At 38.0% G+C, this 24,673-nt stretch overlaps 1 protein-coding gene across 2 annotated transcripts in view; it reads left to right on the top strand.

Annotated features, from left to right (window-relative positions):
* Positions 1 to 24,673, top strand: part of TBC1D32 (TBC1 domain family member 32) — a 318,311-nt gene that overhangs the window by 725 nt on the left and 292,913 nt on the right. For both annotated transcript variants that reach the window (XM_064290365.1, XM_064290353.1), the window contains exon 2: positions 9,384 to 9,436. The gene's annotated coding sequence lies outside the window, so the exon portion shown is untranslated. The remainder of the gene's footprint in view (positions 1 to 9,383; positions 9,437 to 24,673) is intronic.

The following is a 24,673-nucleotide window of genomic DNA, read 5'->3' as shown; positions in this document are numbered from 1 at the left end:
GTTACTAGATTCTTGTTGGATATATGGTTTCTGAAGATATTCTCCCAGTCATTAGCTTGTCTTTTCACTTTTTTGGTAAAGTCTTTTGATGAAAAAAGTTTTTAATTTTTTCAAGGACCCAATTTATTGTGTCTTTTGCTGTTTGTGCTTTTGTTACTATATTAGATAATCCATTTTTAAAAGCTAGGCCTGATGGCATTGCCCCTTCATTTTCTTCAAAGATTTTTATGGTTTTATTTGGCACTTAGGTCCTTAATCCATTTGGACATTGTTTTTGTGTATTGTATGAGGTATGGGTCCTGTTTCATCTTTCTTCATGTGAAAATCCAATTTTCCTAACACCGTTTATTGAAGAGAATCTTCTTTCCCCATCAAATGAACTTAGCACCCTTCTCTGAAATTGGTTGACCATAGATGTATGGGTTTATTTTTGTACTCCCAATTCTGTTCCATTGGTCTATGTGTCAGTTGCTATACAAGTACTAGGCTGTTTTGATTACTGTAGCTGTACTAAAAAAACCAAAAAACAAAACCCATTGCCAACAAGTCGATTCTGATTTGTAGCTGTATGTTTTAAAATCAGGAAGTATTAGTCCTCCTACTTTGTTCTTCTCTTCCAATGTTGTTTTAGCTATTCAGGGCCTCTTGCCATTCCATATAAAGTTGAGATTTTTTTTTCCTGTTCTGTAAAGAAGGCTGTTGGAATTTTGATTGGGATTGTGTTGAATCTGTAGATCATTTTGGGTAGTACTGACATCTTAACAATATTAGATCTTCCAATCCTTGAATGTGGAACATCTTTCCATTTATTTAAGTCTTCTTTAATCTGTTTCAGCAGTGTTTTATAGTATAAGTTCTTCATGTCCCTGGTTATATTTATTCCTAGGTATTTTATTCTCTTAGATGCTATTGTAAATGAAATTGTTTCCCTAATTTCCCTTTTAGATTTCTCATTGCTGGTGTATAGAAACCCAACTGATTTTTATTTGTTGACCTTGTATTGTGCAACTTTGCTAAATTCTCCTATTAGCTCTAGAAGTTTTCTTGTGGACTCTTTGGGGTTTTCTGTATACAGGATCATATCATCCATGAGTAGAGATAATTTTACTTCTTTTTTCTAATCTGTATAAAAAAAAAAGTATACCTTTTATTTATTTAGTGTTTTCTTGTCTTAGTTGCTCTGGCTAGGACTTATAATACAACATTGAATAGAAGTGGTGAGAGCGGGCACCCTTGTCTTGCTCTCGATTTCAAGGGGAAAGCGCTCAGCCTTTCTCCATTAAGTATAATGTTGGCTGTTGGCTTTTCACATATGCCCTTAATCATTCTGAGGAATTTTCTTTCTATTCCAAGCTTTTTTGGAATTTTCATCAAGAAAGAGTGTTAGATTTTATCAAATGCTTTTTCTGCATCCATAGAGATGATCATGTTGTTCTTTTCCTTTGTTCTATTGATGTACTGTATTATGTTTATTGATTTTCTAATGTTGAACCATCTCTGCATTCCTGAAATAAAGCCCACTTTGTCATGGTGTATGACTCTTTTAATATACTGTTGAGTTTTGTTTGATAGTACTTCGTTGAGGATTTTTCCATCTATATTTGTAAGAGATACTGACCTGTAGTTTTCTTTTCTTGAGGTGTCTTTGTGTGGTTTTGGTATCAGGGTTATGTTTGCTTTATAGAATGAATTAGGGAGTAGTTTAAATTGGATGGGTGTCAGTTCTTCTCTAAATGTTTCGTAAAATTCCCCAATGAAGCCACCTGATCTAGGACTCTTTGTTGTTGTTGGGAGGTTTGTCATCACTGATTCAATCTCTTCACTTGTTATGGGTCTGTTGAGACTTTCTGTTTCCTCTTGGGTCAGTTTGGGTAGGTTGTGTGCTTCTAAGAATTTGTCCATTTCATCTAGGTTATCCAGTTTGTTGCCATACAATTGTTCATAATATTCTGTCATAATTCTCTTTACTTCTATCAGGTCAGTTGTAATGTCCCCTCTTTCATTTCTTATTTTGATTATTTGCATCTTTTCTTTATCAGTCTAGCTAAAGGTTTATCAATTTCATTGATCTTTTTGAAGAATCATCTAGTTTTATTGATTCTATTTTTTTGCTTTTGATTTTATTTATTTGATTGTGTTTATTTCTGCTCTGATCTTTGTTATTTCCTTTCTTCTGGTAGATTTAGGCACAGTTAGCTCTTCTCTTCCTAGTTCCTGAAGTTGTCAAGTTAGGCTGTTGATTTGAGATCTTTCTTCTTTTTTCTTGTAGGTATTTATTCTATAAGTTTTCCTGTGAGTACTGCCTTTCCTACATCCCATATGTTTTGGTATGTTGTACATTCATTTTCATTTGACTCTAAGAAATTTGTGATTTTCTTGTGATTTCTTCCTCAATCCATTGGTAGTTTAATAATGTGTGGTTTAATTTCCATATGTTTGTGTATTTTCCAGCTTTTTTTTTTTTTTCCTGTTATTGATTTCTAACTTCACTCTGTTGTGGTCAGAAAAAATACTTTGTATAGTTTCAGTCTTATAAAATTTATCAAGACTTGCTTTGTGACTTAACATGTGGTCTGTCCTGGAGAATGATTCATGTGCACTGGAGTAGAACATATATTGTCCTGTTGTTATGTGGAGTGTTCTATATACGCTTGTTAAGTCTAGTTGGTTTATAGTGTCATTCAGGTCCTCTGTTTCCTTGTTGATCTTCTTTCTAGATGTTCTGTCCTATGTTGAAAATGGTGTGTTTAAGTTTCCAACTATTGTTGTAGTGCTCTCTACCTCCCCCTTCAATTCTTTCAGTATCTGCTTTATATATTTAGGTGCTCTGATGTTTGGCACATATATATTTATGATTTTTAAATCTTCTTGACTAATTGACCCTTTTATCGCTATTATAATGTCCATCTTTATCTCTTTTAACAGATTTCATCTTAAAGTCTAATTTATCTGATATTAAGATTGCCACCTGTTATAGATTGAATTGTGTCCCCCCAAAATGTGTATCAACTTGGTTAGGCCATGATTCCCAAGTATTGTGTGGTTGTCCACTGTTTTGTGATGTGATTACCCTGTGCGTTATAAATCTTAACCTCTATGATGTTAATGAAGCAGGATTAGATGCAGTTATGTTAATGAGGCAGGACTCAATCCATGGGATTAAGTAGTATCTTGAGTCAATATCTTTTGAGATATAAAACAGAGAATTGAGCAGAGAGGAAAGGGACCTTATTATCACCAAAGAAGGAGAGCCAGGAGTGTGTGTGTCCTTCGGACCCGGGGTCTGTGCACTGAGAAGCTCCTAGACCAGGGGAATATTGATGACAGTGGCCTTCCCCAAGAAGTGACAGAGAGAGAAAGTCTTCCTCTAGAGCTGGAACCCTGAATTCAGACTTCTAGCCTCCTAAACTGTGAGAGAATAGACTTCTGTTTGTTAAAGCCATCCACGTGTGGTATTTCTGTTATGACAGCACTAGATGACTAAGACACCACCCAGCTCTCTTTTGATTATTATTTGCATGGAATATTTTTTTCTATCCTTCCACTCTCAACCTATTTGTGACATTGGGTCTAAGATGTGTCTCTTATAAACAGGGTATAGTTGGATCATGCCTTTTTTTTTTTTTTTTTTAATCTATTCGGCCCCTCTCTGCTTTTTGATTGGAGCATTTAGTCCATTTCTTTCAGTGTAATTACTGATAAGAAGTGACTTACTTCTGCCATTTTGTTATTTGTTTTTTTTTGTGTGTGTCTTAAGCTTTATTCATCTTTTCCTTTATTACTGCTTGCTTTTGTGTTTTGTCGGTTTATTGTAGTAAGCCATTTTGGCTCCCTTCTCCATTCTTTTTGTGAATGTTTTTTAGATATTTTCTTAGTGGTTACCATAAATATTTCATGTAAGAGCTTGTACTTATAACATTCTAGGATATGTTGGTACCAGCTTAACTTCAGTAACATACAAGAAGTTCTGTATCTGTCCTATTCCTCTACCCTTCTTTTGTTGTTGTTATCACTGATTATATCTTTATATTTCTTGTGCCCTGTAACATAATTTTATCCTTGCTTTTTATATATTTGTTATTAAGAAACAGGAAGGGCAATACAATTAGAATTATCAAGCATGAATATCTTATTACTAGCCCTTATACTTGTCCATGAATTTCCCTTTATTAGGGATCTTTCTTTTTTATATATAGCTTTACTTTCTAGTATCTTTTCCCTTCTTACAGAGCTCCCATTAGTATTTTTTGTTGGGCCAGTCTGTTGGATGTGAACTCTTTCAGCTTCTGTTTAGCTGGGAATGTTTTAATTTCACCCACATTCTTGAAGGATAGTTTTGCCGAGTATAGTATTCTTGGTTGACAGTCCCCCCCCCCCGCTTTTTGAGCACTTTGAATATATTATTCCATTGTCTTCTGGCCTCCAGTGTTTCTGAGGAGAAATTGACACTTAGTGTTATTGGGGATCCTTTGTATACGTGACTCTTTGCTTCTCTCCCACTGCTTTCAGGATTCTTTCTTTATCTGTACTTTTTGAGAGCCTGACTATAACGTATCTTGGCGTAGATCTCTTTGGGTTTATCGTGCTTGGGGTTCTTTGAGCTTCTTGGATTTGTAGACTCATGTCCTTCATTAGATTGGGGAGATATTCTGTCATTAGTTCTTCAAATATTCTGTTCTTTTCTCTCTCTCATCTCCTTCTAGAATTTCCATGTTGTGCATATTAGGTCTCTTGTTGTTGTCACATAATTCCATTAAACTGTGCTCAGCCTTCTTTAGCCTCTGTTCTTGTTGCCCTTCAGTCTCTGTAATTTTAGCTATCTTATCCTCCAATTCACTGATTCTTCTGCCTGATTAAATGTTTTGGTGAGTCCTTCTGTTGTGTTATTGTCCCTTTCAGTTACAACATTTCTGTTTTTTAGATCCTTGTTTTGTTCTCATAAAGAGAACAAAAAAAAAACCCACCCAAGCCCACTGCTGTCGAGTTGATTCCAACTCATATCGACCCTATAGGACAGAGTAGAACTGCCCCATAGAATTTTCAAGGAGCGCCTGGTGGATTCAAACTGCCGACCTTTTGGTTAGCAGCCATAGCACTTAACCACCTATGAGTCGGAATTGACTCAATGGCAGTGGGTTTGTGGTTTTTGTTTTGTTCTTGTATCTTTTAGCTCTTTGTCTATGTTTTCCCTTAGGTCTTTAACTATGTTTAATATTGTTGTATTATATTCTTCCGTTTTTTTTTCATTATTCAGTCATCTCTAGATGCACTTTCATTCCGTTTGTCATGTTCCTTGGATGGGTCATTGTGTCTCTTTTCTTTGTGTGTCTTATGATTTTTTGTTGGGGCATTGGATTTTTGGAGGGTGTTAACTTCCTCAGTCCTCCCCAGTAGTTGGTGGTTTTGCCCACACTGCTTTATTCAAAAAACACTTAGGTGAGCAGAGCCTACAGCCTTTGCTTACTGTTTCCTCTCCTTCTCTGTGATAACTCCTTTTCCTTCTCTGGTTTAATTAGGATTTGAAAGTTCCCGATCTCGGTCCTCAACTTTCAATCTCTCCCAAACACACCAGAAAACATGTTGTGATCAATCCGTTCACCAGCCACCACTACCCCTCAGGCAAGATATTGTGTACTAATCAATCTGTTCATTAGGGGGTACAGTCCTCTCTCTCAGGTATTACTCCTTTTCTTTCTCTGTTTCTGCGACCACCTTTTCAGTCAGAGAAGCTACACCCAGTGAACCCCCTTTGGGGCTGGGTGTTGCCCTCAGTTTTGCCTGAAGCTTCCTTCCCTGCTCTGTAGGGCTGCTTTTATCTGAGCTGCCTTTCAGGGGAAGTATGAGCAGACTTTCCTCTGTTTCAAGAGGAGGAAGGGCTGGCACTCCTCAGAAGAACCTTGTTGTTGTGTTGGTTTCAGAGCCCCAGTGGCCCTGTGGTGGTTGTGGGGGGCAGTCTCCTCTTGGGTGACCCTCCTTCTGGCTCCACTGTAGGGAACCTTCTGTAGGAGTTTGAATCAGTCTAGCAGCTGACAGTCACTGGGTAGGGGAGGAATTGTCATGCTCTTAATGGACTCCCAGGGTGGTCTGCCTTGTTGCTATCACAGCCTGCCCCATAGTATGTTGGCTGTGGGTGTGGTCTCCACTCAAGGTGCCTGCTTCCTAGCACACAGCAGCCTTAGTCAGCAGCCCTTAGCACTGATTGGAAGGAGAAGGAGACAGACCCAAGTTGATCTCCAGGAAAGTCGGTCCTGTTGGTTTCAGAGGACTGAGCTATCGGGTGCACAGGAAGACAGGAAGGATGATCTGACTATGGGAGTAGACACCACTCCAAGGACCTTTTGTGGCAGTTTGTAACACCCTGGCAACCAGCAGTTACTAACTGAAGGAGGGGATGTCATGTTCTGGTCAGAGGTCTGCCTTGCTGCTACCAGTACCACCCCAACCCCTGGTAGATTGTAGGCTGTGAATGCAGCCTCCACTCAAGATGCCTGCTTCCTAGCACACAGCAGCTTCAGACAATAGTCCCCAGTGCCAACTGGAAGTGGTGAGAGACTAACGCAAAATGACCCCCAGGGAGTTTTGTCCTCTGGGTTTCAGAGGCCTGAGCTATGGGGTTCCCAGAGAGGAAGGCAGAGTGCTGACTACGGGAGCAGATTCCACTCCAGGGGCCTTCTGTAGCACTTCACTGTAGGCTTGCAGGTGACAGTGTCCAGGTGGAGAAGGGGGTGTCATGCTCCAAATGGACCCCCAGGGAGGTCTCTCTACTTGCTATCAGAGTCTTCCATGTATTATGTTGGGTGTGAGTGTAATCTTCACTCAAGAGGCCTGATTCTCAGTACACAGCAGCCTCAGTCAGCAGCCCTCAACACTGACCAGAATGGGGAGCAGACAGACCTAAACTGACTTTCTGGGAGATTAGTCCTGTTGGTTTCAAAGACCTGAGCTATGGAGTATGCAGGGAGGCAGGTAGAGAGTTGACTATGAGAGCAGACTCCAATCCAGGGGCCTTCTGTAGCAATTCATATTAGGCTTGCAGCCAAAGTGTCCACGTGGGGGAAGTGCTGGTACACTCCAAAGGGGCTGCGGAGAAAGTCTACCTTATTGATTTTATATCAGAAGCTTGGGGTCTTGTCTCTTTGTAAAGGCAGGGGGTGTGGCGGTTAGGGAAACAGGTTCTTTTTCTGGGGCCACTTCCCCGCTTCTCAGTAGCCAGTAGCCTGCATGGCTGTTGGGAGGGGTAGGGACCATGGGAGAAGTGGTTTTCCTACCATATGCAACTCATTGTTGATTTGTTGATTCTTACCTGCCTGCAATTCTCCACTGCTTTCCTCTGCTTCCAATTCAGAGTGCCTCAAAGCTGAGTGCTGTTTCCTTGTATCTGTGGGGGAGGGTCAGAACGATGGTCTGTTTACGCTCTCATCTCCCCAGAATCCCCTTGGCCAATATATCTTTAATAATTTTTTTTCCTGTTACATTCTCTCTTTTATCTTCATCTGTGCCCTTATGTATGCAGAACCATTTGCTATTATCTAACAGGTTCTTGATGCTTTGTTCATCTTTTTCTATTTTTCATAGTTGGTATTTTTGTTTGATCTATCTTCATTTGCTTTTTTTTTTCTCATTTCCACTCTGCCGTTAAGTCCATTTTTTAAAAAATTTTTTCAACATTGTATTTTTTAGTTCATAATTTCTATCTTTGGATCTTTTTTTAACATTTTAATTTCTGTGCTGATGTTTCATATCTTTTTATTCAACACTTTAAAACCCTAGATTTTTAGTTCCAACATATGGGCCATCTCAGGGTTGCTCTTAGTTTATTTTCTTTTCTATTGGCAATGTGTTCCTTTTTTTTTCACATGTTGGACACTTTTAAAATTGTATTCTAGAAATTATAAATGTCAATTTATCAAGTTCTGTTATTTTTCTCTGATGCATATTGTTTCTTTTGTTTAAACAGCCCATTGTCGTGCTGAATTTTGTGTGAGGTAAAATTATTTTACAGCTGGGGTGGGATAGCTCTATGCTTATCTTTTTAGATATTTGGAATCCAGATCCTTATGTTGGCCAAGATGAGGATGGTGGACTAACTAGTCATTTGTAATGTGCTGTTTTAAGTACAAAACTCCCCTGGAGGCACCCAAGGCTGGTTTGCTTCTTGATGAATTATCTTGGCATGATCAGTTAAACTGCCTGGTATAGTTTTTATATCCAGAAGGGTATAAAAGAAGCTGCTGGAAATTTAAGAGTAACTCTCCTGAAACCAAGATTTATCACGAAAATCTTGGTGATTCAATCCCTAGATGAAGCACATCTTTGCATGAATATAACAGACCCTGGGGAGGTGTGCCTGAAAGTCTCACAGACCCTCAGTGCTTGCCTGTATGTTCTTTTTCCAGCTGTACTGTATCCTTTACCTTTAATAAAAGTCTTACATGAGCATGCTCTGTGAAATCTTACAAGTCCTTTCAATTATCTAACCTGTTATAACCCTTACAGAATTGAACTGAAAATCTAGTTCTTGGGTGACACCTTAATCTCTGTTAAGATCTATTACCACTGGCTAATACATTTTATGTCTGTTTCACTCATGTATGACTAAGGAGTCAGTCAGAGATGTGGGAAGATGGAATTTGGGGGTTGCCTTTCTGGCTTTTTTTGTTTCAGAATTTACCGACTCTCTTCCATGGCCAGTTTCCTGAGCTTCAGATTTCTGGTTCCCCAGGCCATTTTCCACTTAACCCCCCACCTCCCACCTCCAGCACCAAGTACACTTGGCCCCTGACTGAAAGTTGCAAAATATAAGGACCCACTTTATAAAATTCCATTCTTCCAAGCAAGTACACTCCACCAGTGTCTATCTTTTCTGTTTACTTTCCAGTGCCTTCAGATATTTGGCGTTTGTATCAAGTCCAGATTTTATGGTTGTTTTCTGTGGAGATTCAGTCTGGTTTGATCTTACTCCATCATTACTGAAAGTAGAGCTTCTCTCATGAGATTTTTAAAATATTACCTGTTTTCATAAAAGTTGTTAAAAAATAAAAATACTATATTTCTCCTTGGCACACAAAATCTATTGCCATCCATGGCTAATGGAATGTCTCAGAACCATAGCATTAAAGGAAAAGCTGTCTTTTTCTACGAATAATCAGAAAATCTGTTTTTCTTTTCAAGAAGAGATTACAAGGTAAGGATTAGTCAGAATAATTACCAAAAAAATGGGGTCAGTTACTTGCTAAGTGAAGCTAGATGGTCTAATGATGTATTTGACTCTCTCATTAAAGTCCTTGTATTAGGGGGAATCAAATTTATGCCAAAGACAACTACAAAGAAAGATTGCTGTATATAGTACATGAACATTTAATCCCCTTTTTTCTTTTCACCAGGGTTAATATGCTATCTCATTTAATCTTCAGAATCCTCCTAACAACCCAGCAAGGTAAGTATTATATACCCATGCAACAGATGTCCTGGTAAGTTAAGTCACTTGCCCAAAGTCACAGTACTTTGGATGTAGACTGGTCTATTTGATTTCTAAGCCAGGAATCTTAATTATATATACTACATGATTAACTACTGAGAGTTAGTTGATATTTATAAGGATGTGTGTATGTTTAAGTATGTGTTTAGTACATTTTAATTTTTAGTATGTGGTATTCCTGACAGAGGGAAAAAAAGCATTATTAAAGAAAAATATTCTGGTAAGTGTTAGCTCTGTAAAAGTTTCTTGTATATACTAGGATTAAATCTATCAAGAAATTAATATGTTTTGTATGAGGGGTATAAAGAAGTTGATTTTAAACCATTATTATTAACTTCCTTAGTATATTGAAAATAACTTTGTCCTAAACCTGGATAGTATATCTTATGGTATAGTAGAGTTTTAGGCTGTAAAGCAGAAGCTGGCAAATTTTGACCCACAGGCCAAATCTGTCCTGTAATCTATCTTTGTAAATAAAATCTTAATTTATTTAATTTTTTTCTTTAGTTTTAATTTTATTGGTACATAGTTATGATTATTTGTGTGTATATATTGTTTATGGCTACTTTTCCACTACAACAGCAGAGCTGAATAATTGCAACCTAGACAGTATGGGCCCGAAGCAAAAGAAGTTCAACTTCTGATCCTTGACAGAAAAAGTTTGCCAATTTCTACCCTGACAGGATCTTTGAGATTATCTAATTTTCTTTTCTCTCCCACTGTCCACTTTCCCATTTTATTGATAATGTACTTGAGATCGAGCTATGCTTAGTGAATTACAGAAATTAATTGCATATCCAAGACCAGAAACCAGGTCTCTTATCTCTCAATTTAGCACTTTAAATTAAGCTTTTTTTTTTTTTTTAAGGCACATGTTTGTAGACAGACAAGGGACTTTGAGTGGATTTTGTTCCAGTCTCTAAATCATTTCCCACGTGGTGAATTAGGTTCATAAGCTAGGAAATAGTTCCTGTAAGTTCACAAACACAAAACCAAATCACAGAGCAACCTGCTTTCAAAGGCTACAATTTTACCCAAATAACACATGATTTGGCAGGCTGTAATTTAGAAAACCAGTTGTTAGTGGATAGAAACAGTTTGTTCACTCCACATCTGCTTTTCTTAAGTTCCCTAACCTTCATATTTCCTGAAATTTTTGAAAGTGTAGTTGACCTGTTAAAGCTGGTTGCTGGTTATCATGCTATTTTCCATAGTTTTATGATTGATAGTATAATATTTCTGAAAGTTCATAGTCATATATTTAAGAGAGAAAATACTTCCACAGTAGCTATTGTTCATACAGTGTGTGCATGAATTTGCCCTTTATATTTTCAAACTGTGCAGTCTTATTCTTGACACTGATTCCGTCTAAAAACCAAATCAGGATAAGGACCAAAGACTTCAAACCTACAGTTTTATTTGTATATATAAGTTAAACCTTCCATTGATAGGCACAGACCATGATTATGGGAAAGTAGACCTTGCTGCATGAGAAAAAAAAAATTGTTATGATTAAAGTATAGGCCTAAACATTATTTACAAAGCTTTAATTTGTGCCAGTGGAATCCTTCCAACTTTCTAGAAGGCGACTTGCTCTGAAATAGTGGTGCCACATTTGCAGAATATGGTATTTAATTAGTGAACTTAACATTAAATGCAGATGCCTGGCATCCACAAGTTTGAATGTTGGGATGGGAGTCATTAGGGATCTGTATTATTAATAAGGTATGCAGGTGATTCTGAAGCACATCAAAATTCCTCTGGTATGGAGGAGACTCTTTTTCCCTGACAAACTAGAAAACTAGGTTTTAACTCTGGCTGTCTTACTAAATTGCTAAAGGTGGCCTTGGACTAGTTACTTAAGTATGAAAAAAAGTTGGGGAGGGCTCCTATTGAAAATCCCTGCCTCCTTTTATAGTTGTTCTCTCCTGCACACTCACACACACAAATACACACACACATACAACACACACAAACAGGTTCTCTTTCTCTATTGAGAAATGCAGTAGTAAAAACAAGAACGAGGCTATTGAGAGGGAGGGGAAGGATTCTTCAGTTTTCTCATCTGTAAAAGAAGGATGATGATAGTATTCACCTCAGGATTATTGTAAGGATTAAGATAATGGAGATAGGTGTTTAGTATAACGTCTGCCACATAAAGCATTCAACAGAAGTTAACTTATTAGATTTTATCACTCTATAATCATTGTTATTATTGATGCCAAAATGACTTAAAACTATAATTCATTATAATAACCCCATTTGCCCATTGGCATGGAGTTGATTCTGACTCATAGCAACCTTGTAGGACACAGAAGAACTGCCCCACAGGGTTTCTAAGGAGCGGCTGGTGGATTCAAACTGCCAACCTTTTGGTTAGCAGCTGAGCTCTTAACCACTGTGCCACCACGGCTCCAATTCAGTATAATAGAATATTTTTCCTCTGCAAAACCAAAATAAGAAAGAGCTTCTCTCATTCATTCACTCCTTCACTCATGCATTTATTAAAATAAGTAATAATTGCTGCTTTCCAGCATCCTGTCACTGCCCTGCACTGAGAACACAATGTTGAATAGTATGTGATCTCTGACCTCAAGAGACTTATATTTTAAGGGAAAATGAAGACCAATAAACCAACTCATTGTTCCTATAATTTTCCACTTTGAAGTACAATCATCTTTCTACTGAGAAAAGAAACTGACAATGCTATGGGGTACCTCTGGGATCTTGTTCTTCCCTGATAAATCACTCAGCGTATTGCTCACACTCCAATATTCAGTAAGGGAGATAAATAATGGCTCTTTTCAACAATTTTCAGTATCATATTGGTCTCGTCATAGAATTTATATTCACCTTGTCAAAGACATAATAGCCTAGAATCAAAACTGTTTCTTTTATAAAGAAGGCCACAAACATTCGCCAAAAAGCCATTTTACCCACTTCCACCAAGATAATAATAACTTCCATTAGATAGTTTCTCTCTCCTCTTGAGTAGTGTGGCATGTGCATATTGGACAAGATTGCTTTTTTGAAGAACTTGTTGCTGTGAGAGCAGTTTAGATAATATGAACTAAGAGGGTTCAATTAAGCTCCCCTCAGTCTGATGGTACTCATTGTCTTTGACTTTTAAAAGAGATTTTATATTCCTTGCTACAATTTTAAAGATTTAATAAAAATGGTATTAATAGCTTTTTCATCATTTAAACTGTCTCCCCTTGAGCATTCCATTATTGCTTTTGATACGTTCATTCTAGAAAGAGAATGGGGAAGGGGAAGGAGATGGAAAATATTTAGATTATTATGAACATACACAGTATCAATGTGTATTTTACTAGAAATAGCACCAAGGATACTTTAAAAAGAGCCAGTAAAGAGATGCCATACTTATGTTTCTATGAACTGAACCATGTATTTTCTGCAAAATTAAACAAAAGTATAGATTGAACATACTGCTTTTCTTACCAGATCTCTCTTCCTTAAATTCAAAGTGGAGAATTTTCCCTAGAAAACAAATAGATCTTACAAACCCACTGCTGTCAAGTCGATTCTGACTCATAGCAACCCTACAGGACAGAGTAGAACTGCCCCATAGAGTTTCCAAGGAGTGCCTGGTGGACTTGAACTGCGGACCTCTTGGTTAGCAGCCGTAGCACTTAACCACTATGCCACCAGGGTTTCCTTAAAAAAAAAAAAAGTTTCCTTACATACCTAAAAATCAAGCAATAGATTTAAAGCTGTTTATAACAAATATGGAAAGTAAAAGTTAAAAAAAAAACCCTATAAAATAATACAGATGGCATAAAACAACATCAATAGCAATAATAGATAAATGGGCATTATATATTAACAAACAAATCAAAACAGCTAACATAAAAAAAAAGGCCACCACTAGTTAAGAAACACGGATTAAAATGGAATAACACTTTTTTTCCTATAAAATTAGTAAAGATTTTAAAATAATAATATGCAACACTGATAAGGGTGTGGAAAGACCCTTTTATAATGCTACTGGGTGTATAAATTATGAATTTTAGAGAGTATAATTTAGCAATAAAGCATCAGTACTAAATATGTTCATACTCATTTTATTAATCTATTCTCTGAAGTTTGTAAATTATAGAAACCTCACCTTATATCTGCTTAGACCCAAAAGGGAATTATTGTATCCTAGCTTTGGGATGGATTCTACTACCGAAATTATTTTATCAGGAATCTCTTCTTTTCATTGCTAGCTTTTGTCTTTCCTCTGTGTTAGCTTCATGCTAGAGCAAGCTCTCTCCAGAAGTCATGAGAGATTGAGTTTATATTATACCAGTTTAGTAGTTTCTGGAAAAGTGCAGGGCTGAGCCTGGTGCCTGAGTTGGGTCTCACATTCAGCCCTGAACCAGTGACTGAAGGCTGGAGGGGTAGAATGCTCTGATTGCCCATCTGGGTCTTGAGCTACCTTTGTGCCAGGGATGGAGTATGCCTTATTCAAATCACTTAGACTAATATGGGGTACAGGAGTGATTCTCCAAAATGTGATGTTGTCACCAAAAGAAGGGGAAATGAAGGCTGGTAAGAAAAATCATCAGATAATCCTTATGCTAACAATTTCACCCCTTAACACTCCTGTAAATCAGTTAAGAAAAATAAATGCAGAGATTTGCATAACAATGTTTACTACAGCTTTAGTTATAATGCTAAACAGCAACAATAACAACAAAAACAAACGTTGAACAGCCTACCGTCCAGCAATAGGAGAATTGTGAATTAAGGAATAAAAAATGCTTTAGGCAGCTACTAAAATTATGTTTTCAAATAATTTTACTTATGAGGAAAGGAGAGTTCATAATTTAAAGCCATAACAGCAGAATATAATATACACAGTATGATCTCACCTATGTAAAATATGCACAGAAAAAAATTAAAAACCTGTGATGACAATAATTGCTCTAAAAACTGTTGGAATTCATTTATTTATAAAACAATTATTTCTGGAGTGCTTATTTTGTGGCAGGGATTTTTATTTTTAGTATTATTTGCTTTACAATTTCAATATTTTTATGTATTTATAATGCACAACTGAGAGGTACACAGGATTTAGATTGAAATTAACTCTACTTAAATCTTTGTGGTGTTCTAAACATCATTTTAGGATGCTTTCAGGTACACTGTCTCGTTCAGCGTGTCTCTTATGAAATCAGTTTTCAGTTCTGTTTGCTACATGAGGGTATTGTTCTTCTATAGGAGCCATAAATAAAATCTGTTGATTGACAGAGTGATTCATTTGTTCATTCATCCAACCACCTATGAATTGTTGGAGGGATTAAAAAATAAACCCTAAAGGAATTCCCTAATTGTAAATCATTATGGGTCAGTGAACAGATTTTTGCAGTGATTGGAATATGTTAATTATTCTTTGTTCATTTTAGTAAATGAAGAGCTAAATGTCAGCAATTTTGTTAAAGTCATTGTGCATGAAGAGGTTATACACATGTATAGTAGCATTCAACTACAATCATAAAAATAATTTACATAAATTGTCTTACCAAATATTTGGGAATTACTGTATCCTATTTTTTTAATTATTAATGCTTAAATATATTATTAATGTTAAAATATAATATTAAATATATTCAGTTATTTCATTTTCTATATATTCATTTATGGGTACTTTTCACGGCATCTACTACCTCAGATGGAATAGAAGGTTACAAAGTTTTCTGGGCAAAGGACCTTCTGGCAAGACTTTGTGGCTGCCACCCCCTGAAACTATAGCTCCAAGACAGGATGTTATCTTTTTGTATAGTACCTCCAAGCCTCAGAGGAGACTACTTTGGCCAACTCCTACAAGAAAAACGTATAGGCAGAGGTTTCCAGGTCAAGATTCTTTTAGCAAGAATGCAGAATGACTTTCAGTGTCAGCTGGAGACAGTGATCTTAACGATATGAGGCTGGCTAGGTAAGGATACACCAGTACTGGGGTGATGGCAAAGAGTGCCAACAAATACCTGAGAAATTCCCTTTACCCTTTTTATTATTAGAACTTTTATTTTATATTTATTGAAATAATTCTTTAGTATTTTATGCACAAAGTTTTATAATATGCCATTTCTGGATATACATTAAAAGAAAAATAGCAAAATACATTGCTTAAAGTATCACATAAAACTTCCTCACATTCAGATCCCAACCGTTTTGAGAGACTGACACAGAGTCATTGATACCTTAGTTTTTCCTTAAAATATCTTCCTTTGTGCCATCAAGAGTATTAATGATACATGTTTTTTTAACTTTGTAATTGTGAAATAAACATGCAGAAAATAACATGGAGTATAGAAGTATAACATAAAAAATAATTAGAAAGTGAACCCCTATGTCAAGAAATAGATTATTACAAGCACCCTCAGGTGCCCTTCTTGTACTGTCTCCTTACCGCTTATGTTGTTGTTAGGTGCCTTCGAGTCAGTTCTGACTCAGCAACCCTGTGTAAAACAGAACGAAACACTGCCCAGTCCTGCGTCATCCTCACAATAATTGCTGCGCTTGGGCCCATTGTTGTAGCCATTGTGTCAGTCCATCTCATTGAGAGTCTTCCTCTTTTTCACTGACCTCTACTTTACCAAACATGATGTCCTTCTCCAGGGACTGGTCCCTCCTGATAACACATCCAAAGTATGTAAGACCAAGTCTTGTCATCTTGCTTCTAAGGAGCATTCTGGTTGAACTTCTTCCAAGACAGATCTGTTCATTGTCTGGCAGTCCATGTTATATTCAATATTCTTCACCAACACCGTAATTCAAAGGTGTCTGTTCTTCTTAGGTCTTTCTTATTCATTGTTCAGCAATTGAAATCACCATGGCTTTGATTAGGTGCACCTTAGTCTTCAAGGTGACATCTTTACGTTTTAGCGCTTTAAAGAGGCTTTTTGCAGCAGATTTGCCTAATGCTAAATGCGTTGTTTGAATTCTTGACAGCCGTTTCCATGGGTGTTGATTGTAGATCCTAGTAAAATGAAATCCTTGACAACTTCAATATTTTCTCCATTTATCATGATGTTGATTATTGGTCCAGTTGTGAGAATTGATGTTTTATTTATTTTGACGTGTAATCCATACCGAAGCCTTTGATTTTCATCAGTAAGGGCTTTAAGTCCTCTTCACTTTTGGCAAGCAAGGTTGTGTCATCTGCCTAATGTAGGTTGTTAATGAGTTTTCTCTAATCCTGATGCCTCGTTCTTCTTCATGTAGTCCAGTTTCTTGGATTATTTGCTCAGCATACAGATTGAATAAGTATGGTTAAAGGATGCAACCCTGACACACACCTTTCCTGACTTTAAACCGTGCAGTATCCCCTTTTTCTGTTTGAATGGCTGTCTCTTGACCTATATACAGGTTCCTAATGAGCACAATTAAGTGTTCTGGAAATCCCATTCTTTCTCAATGTTATGCATAATTAGTTATGATCCACACAGTCAAATGTCTTTGCATAGTCAATAAAATGCAGGTGAACAACTTTCTGGTATTCTCTACTTTCAGCCAGGATCCATCTTACATCAGCAATGATATCTCTCATTCCACGTCCTCTTCTGAATCTGGCTTGAATTTCTGGCAGTTGCCCGTCAGTGTACTACTGCAACCACTTTTGAATGATCTTTAGAAAATTTTACTTGCGTGTAATATTAATGATATTATTCTATAATTTCTGCATTTGGTTGGATCACCTTTCTTTAGAATAGGTATGAATATGGCTGTCTTCCAGTCAGTCGGCCAGGTAGCTGTTTTCCACATTTCTTTGCATAGATGAGTGAGCACTTTCAGCACTGCGTCCATTTGTTGAAACATCTTAATTGGTATTCCGTCAATTCCTGGATCCTTTTCACCAATGCCTTCATTGAAGCTTGGACCTCATCCTTCAGAATCATCAGTTCCTAATCATATGCTACCTCCTGAAATGGTTGAATATCCACCAGTTCTTTTTGGTGTAGTGACTCTGTGTATTCTATCTTCTTTTGATGCTTCCTGCGTCATTTAATATTTTTCCTATAGAATCCTTCAATATTGCAACTTGAGTCTTGAATTTTTCTTCAGTTCTTTCAGCTTAAGAAATGCAAAGTGTGTTCTTCCCTTTTGGTTTTCCATCTCCAGACCTTTGCAACTGTCATTATAATACTTTACTTTGTCTTCTTGAGCTGCCCTTTGAAATCTTCTGTTCAGCTCTTTTACTTCATCATTTCATATGTTTGCTTTAGCTACTCAGCGTTCAAGAGCACGTTTCAGAGTTTCTTTGGACATACATTTTGGTCTTTGTTTCCTGTCCTTTAATGACCTCTTGCTTTCTTCGTGTATGATGTCCTTGATGTCATTCCACGATTCGTCTGGTCTTTAGTCATTAGCGTTCAATGTGTCAAATTTAATCTTGAGATGGTCTCTCAGTTCAGGTGGGATATACTCAAGGTCATACTTGGGCTCTTGTGGATTTGTTCCAATTTTCTTCAGTTTCAACTTGAGCTTGCATAGATGCAATTGATGGTTTGTTCCACAGTTGGCACTTGGCCTTGTTCTGACTGATGATATTGAGCTTCTTTCTCTATTGTCTCTTTCCACAGATACAGTCAATTTGATTCCTGTATATTCTATTTGGCGAGGTCCATGTGTATAGCTGCTGTTTATGTTGTTGAAAATGGTATTTGCAATGAAGAAGTTGTTGGTCTTGCAAAATTCTATCATGCAATCTGGCGTTGTTTCTCTCACCAAGGCCATATTTTCTGACTACTGATCCTTCTTCTTTGTTTCCAACTTTCCCATTCCAATTACCAGTAATTATCAATGCATCCTGATTGCATATTCGATCAATTTCAGACTGCAGAAGTTGGAAAAAATCTTCAATCACTTCATCTTTGGCCTTAGTGGTTGGTGCGTAAATTTGAATAATAGTGTATTAACTGGTCTTTCTTGTAGGCGTATGGATATTATCCTATCACTGACAGAGTTGTGCCTCAGGATAGGTCTTGAAATGTTCTTTTGATAACAAATGCAATGCCATTCCTCTTTAAGTTGTCATTCCTGGTATAGTACCTCTTTAAGTTGTCATTCCTGGTATAGTAGACCATATGATTGTCTGATTCAAAATGGTCAATACCAGTCCATTTCAGCTCACTAATGCTTAGGATATCAATGTTTATGTGTCCTATTTCATTTCTGACTATTTCTAATTTTCTTAGATTCATACTTCATACACTCCACGTCCCAATTATTAATGGATGTTTGCAGCTGTTTCTTCTCATTTTAAGTCATGCCACATCAGCAAATAAAGGTCCTGAAAGCTTGACTTCATCCAGGTCATTACGATCAACTATACTTTGAGGTGGCAAATCTTCCCCAGTCATCTTTTGAGTGCCTTTCAACCTGAAGGGTTCATCTTCTGGCACTATATCATGCAATGTTTTCCTACTATTCACAAGGTTTTCACTGGCTAGTTCTTTTCAGAAGTAGACTGCCAGGTCCTTCTTCCTAGTCTGTCTTAGTCTGGAAGCTCAGCTGAAACCTGTCTGCCATGGATGACTCTGCTGGTATTTGAATACTGGTGGCCTAGATTCCAGCATCACAGTAACATGCAAGCCTCCACAGTAGGACAAACTGATAGATGCATGGGGGTCTTACATCTTATAGTAACTACAATATGTTTTCATGACAATCAGTTTCTTGCTTTTCTACTTTTCTTTATGGTTCTATCAAGTATGTTTCAATCTATAAACCCAAAGCTTTCTCTTGCTCTCTCTCTTTCACAATGGGCTCTGAATTTGGCTACAATTACCTAAGCCCCATCTCCTTCATGATAAAGCAAGAGCAGGGGTTGTAACAGGTAGGCTTCCCAGACTTGAGACCAAGAGCTAATCATTCCATCCACTTCTCTGGTTGGGAACCAGGACTACATAGTAGAGTAGGTGACTAATCTTACCTCTGATGGGGTTGCCAATAGTAATCATTAAAGGCCATTTCTGTGGAGTGTCACAAAGCAGGCAGCTTTGTGCTGCAACAGCCTAGGGTATTTTTGAGCAGGCCAGAGGAGAGGCACTGCTGACTTCTTACTTTCCCTACCTAAAAATGGCAGATATTGCCTGTCTATAGGCCCAGAGCTTAGTGTGTCTAGATAATTGAATAATTATATCTTTCATGTATTGAATGCTAAGCAGTATTCTTAGTGATTCACAAAAAATAGTTCACTTCCTTGCCACTAAATTGTATAGTATTGCCATTGTGTGCTGTCAAGTCAATTCCAAATTATAGTCACCATCTAGGACAGAGTAGAACTGTCCCATAGTGTTTCCTAGGCTGTCGTTTTTATGGGAGCGGATTGCTAGGTCTTTGCCTTGCTGAGTGTCTGATGGCTTCCAACACCGACCTTTTGGTTAGCAGCCATATGCTTAACCATGATTTGCTTCACCAAGAGCATGAAGGAACTTTTTTTTTTTTTTTAAGCAGATGGAGGAATTGAGACTTTGAGAAGTTACTTGCTCAAGATTACACAGCTAGTAGATGACTGAGCTTGAATTCATGCTCCAACCAAGGGATGGTTCCAAAAATGTTTGAGGGAATAAACCCATTGCCATCCAGTCTATGCTGCTTTATAGCAACCATATAGGACAGAGCAGATCCGCCCCATAGGGTTTACAAGGAGCAGGTGGTGGATTCCAACTGCAGACCTTTTCATTAGCAGCCATGCTCTGAACCACTACTCAATCAGGGCTCCGAGTTATACTTCGAATGGGTAGGTCTTCATTTCATGAAAAAATCATGGCTTTTACACTGTAACTGAATAAATAAAATTTCTTTCAGGCTTATCTCTTGTGTTTTTAAAATGCTGTTGTTTCCGGAAACCCTGGTGGTGTAGTGGTTAAGAGCCACAGCTGCTCAGCAAAAGGTCAGCAGTTTGAATCTACCAGGTGGTCTCTGGAAACCCTATGGGGCAGTTCTACTCTGTCCTGTAGGGTCACTAAGAGTCAGAATCGACTTGACAGCAACGGGTTTGATTTTTTTCTTTAATTATGTTTTCAAAAGATTTTTGTTCTTGGACATTCGGATGAAGGAGGATAGCATGTTGAAGACAGTACTCTAATTCCCAATACCCCTCCCTCCCCTTACCCAGGGAATGCATTCTGTCCTTTCAGATGCAGTGGCAAAGCTTACCACTAAAGGGAGGGATCCAAAGCAAAAAACCAAACCTAGTGCCTTCAAGTGGATTCTGACTCATAGCGGCCCTATAGGACAGGGTAGAACTGCCCCATAGAGTTTCCAAGGAGCGCCTGGTGGATTTGAACTGCCAAGCTTCTGGTTAGCAGCCCGTAGCACTTAACCACTATGTCACCAGGGTTTCCGAGGGAGGGATCAGACCATAGAAAATAGCAGCAAGATAATGGCTAAGGAACATCATGGCCATTTTATGATCTTCACAGGCACCTGGAAAGAGCCCTGATGGTGCAATGGTTAAGAGCTCTGCTGCTAACCAAAGGTCAGCCATTCGAATCCACCCAGAGGCTCCATGGGAGAAAAGATCTGGCGATCTGCTGCCATAAAGATTTACAACCTAGGAAACCCTACGGGGCACTTTCTATTCTGTCCTATAGGGTTGCTTTGAGTCAGAATTGACTTAACAGCACACAACTATATAGGCATCTGGAAGTAGACTGAGCATGAAATTGAGAAGCCCCTTTTAAACAAACAAACAAACATGTCTTCTTATTCTCTGTCAGAGAAGAATTTGTCTCAGTGAAGGAAAGAGCCAGATGGTGAGGCTTTGAAGTGAGAAAAGCTAATAATCTCAGCACTGTTGATGTTTTAGGTCAGATAACTCTTTATGGTTGGGTGCTAGCCTGTGCATTGTAGAATATATAGCAGCATTCCTGGCCTCTACTCATTAGATACCAGTAGCATCCTCCCCCTGGTCTTGGTGAAGAAAAAGATCTCCAGACATTGCCAAATGTTCCCTGGAGGGCAAAAGTAATGCTGATTGAGAGTCACTGTCCTAGAGGTCTATCTGAGGTCTGCTGGGGGCATGAGGACCTGAAGACCTGAGGACCTGAGGCCTCAGGGGATAAATGAAAGTTCTTCTTTTCCTAATGACTGGGAAATCTGGGACTCTTCTTGGTCTGGGGCTCCACAATTCAAGGCTAGGTCTAAAGGGATGGAATTGGTCCCAGTCCATAAATAAAGCTGTGGACAATAACACCAGGCAAGGTGGACAAAAGGAAGCAAGTAACAGCTTGAAACTTTATAGTAAAGGGAGAAAAAAGTAAGAACTGGATCCAGGAAGACTAATTGGAGATGCTTTCAGGCAAAATGAAACTATTAGGCTCAAGAAGCAAGGCATCCCACAAGGGGAGACGTCTTATCAGACATCTGCAAGAACAGGAGGGAGCTGTTAAGTTCTTTGAACTAATTCAGACTCTCCTCTCCCAATCCACCTCCTCCAGAATTTTCTGTCTCATTTGCTACTACCTTTACCCCTTAATCAATCATGCTAGAAACCTCAGAGTCATTCTTTGTAGTGATTCTTTTAAGGAAGGGAGTGATTTAAATATTAATTTTCCTATTAGAGATATCTATGGTCCATAGGACATAAGTTACTTTGAGAGTTGTAGTGAATACTTTCATTTGCACATTTCCAACAAGCTGGCACCAAATTCCTTATTTGCATGCATGCTGGCCACACCAACTCAAAAGAAGTTTAATCAAAAGGAAAGAGCCAAACTAATTTATACAATCCACAGAGAACATTAATCCAAAGCTTTATATATTCTGTAATGCCACTTACAGGGTCTTATATTACCAAGAGCTCTATTTTGGCAAAGGTCATATCCATGGGTCCTGGGTCCTGACACCAACAAGTCACTGGTTCGTGTTCCTGGTAGGCTTAGCTCCACTATCTTGTATAGCTGGAGCTCAGTCTAAGCTAGCCATCCACCTCTCCATGCACCATTGCAGAGAGGGTAGTGTATGGATCCATCCCATTCAGTGATTAACTATTAAAGTATAGCTTCTAATACTAATCTAGTATTGGAAACCAGTAGATTGTCACTTTCAAGGGTATCTCATTTGAGTACACAGAGGCATTGTTTAACACAGTGGAACAGAGTAAGAAGACTCAATACATATTTATTAATTGACTATTTGGCTGAGTAAGTAAATGCATAGCCACACTCAGAGCTTAGAGTACGCTACTAAAAATGTTTATCCTCAAACCACCGGAAACACTTCCATTTTTTTTAAAGCATTTGCTTCTGCCCAGATTCCCTTTGCCAGCTGGAGCACCCTTCCTTCAGGGGGTCTAAGTGTTATATACTAAGAACTCAAAGCTGCCACTTTCCTTTTACAGGGAATTGCTGTATGCCAAATGGCAGCCAGGAACCACCTCATCTACTCAGAAGGCTACCTACTCATTTGCCTTACAACAAAATTAAGCCTGTGGTGTCATTTATATTCCAGAGCTTTTCCATGGGATCAGCCTAAAGCTAGTGTTAAGCTAAGAACACATCCTTGCTGATCTTTATTTTCCCCTGCCTTATTTGTCTTCTTTCACTCTTCTCCTGAGAACACTTCCCTAATAATCACTTGAAGGAGAATCTCTATCTATGGCTCTGCCTGTAGGGAACCATGCCTAAGATAACCACTGATTCCATACTTAGAGCAACCAAGGCCACATGTCCACATTGGTGTCTTTCCCAAACTCCTCAGATGAAGGAGATGGCAAAAGATCTCAACTGCAACAACTTTTACCAGTTGACTTGGAGTCACCACTATCATCTTATTTTAAACTTCCTTTTAAGCTCAGTGTTATGAGTGTAAGTCTTTGTGTAAAGCAATGTGAGGGTAAGACCTCAGGATTGGTATTTGTAGAATGGTAGATTATTACAGTGGAAAAAACCTTAGAAATCATGTAGCTTAACATCTTATTTTACAGATGAGTTGATTGCAGCCGAAAGACATGATTCTCTCAAGGTGATAATAGCTAATGAGTGGCAGAGCTGGAATAGAATCAGATTTCCAATCTCCCATTTACGTGCTTTCTCAAACCTGTTTCTTGTTACTAACTGCATGTACATTTACGTGAGGAACTCTTATAAGTTGGGTGCTACGTAGGCAAGTCGAAAGAAATGCCTCAGGCTCTTAACATACATGAAATATTAAAAAAAAATTTAAAGCAAAAAGAAAGGTTTTATTTGGCATGTGTTCAAAGAGGAAAAAGTAGGAAATGGACAAGTATGCTGCCAGAGCCATGTCTGCCCTAGTCCAAAGAATATTACAGAATCATTAGCATATATTAACATTAAAAATGGGTAAAATCATTGAAAGCTTCACCTTTTCACAGGTTGGTTAAAAACTGTTATGTCACTGTGATTCTACTTTTTGAATTGCCTTTCTTAATAATCATTGGTACAGGTTTCAGTAACGACAGGAGGGTCTTCATTGATCCAACAAATCTATAAACTAAATGCTAATAAAAAAAGATAAGAGTGGAAAGTATGTGGGTCTTTTGTACTGTTCATGATTTATATATGAGAAAGGGTCCCTAAAAAATGTTTTCCAAGATTGTCCTAGCTATTATCTTTAAACTCCAGGGCCCAGTTGATGTGTCCCTGTGAGTCCAGCTCCAGCTGGGTCACATTCTTTATGCTGAAGGACAGGGAATAATGGCTCCAATATTATCTCCTAAATTGTTCCCTCCTTTTGATTGGAGATAACATGTCGATGATCAACACCTGGACTTAGTTGAGCTCATAGATGGTGACCGTGACAGGCTTTTTAAACTCACAATGGTGGTTTTCCACTGGATACCATCTGGTTCTTCAACAAAATCTTAAGTAAAAATGACATTCTTATGAATTGCACTGCCAAAATTAGCAGACTTAATGTATATCAACATTTTAGCCCAAGGCCTTCTTTTGCCTTTTAAGTGTGTAAGACAATAAATGATAAGTTTTTATTATGCCTTATACTATCAGGGAGCCCTGGTGGTGGAGTGGTTAAGAGCTCAGCTGCTAACGAAAAGGTCGGTCGACAGTTTGAATTCACCAGCCACTCTTTGGAAACCTTATGGGGCAATTCTATTCTGTCCTATTGACTCAACAGCACCTAATAACAACAACAATGCCACCAACAGCAATACTTTCAGGATGTAGACTAAGAATATTACCATTCCTTGCAATAGTGATC

The sequence above is a fragment of the Loxodonta africana genome, chromosome 1 (genome assembly GCF_030014295.1).
Source record: "Loxodonta africana isolate mLoxAfr1 chromosome 1, mLoxAfr1.hap2, whole genome shotgun sequence".
Classification (NCBI taxonomy): domain Eukaryota; kingdom Metazoa; phylum Chordata; class Mammalia; order Proboscidea; family Elephantidae; genus Loxodonta; species Loxodonta africana.
Note: the sequence above shows the minus strand (reverse complement) of the source record. Positions and strands in the feature narration are given on the sequence as shown.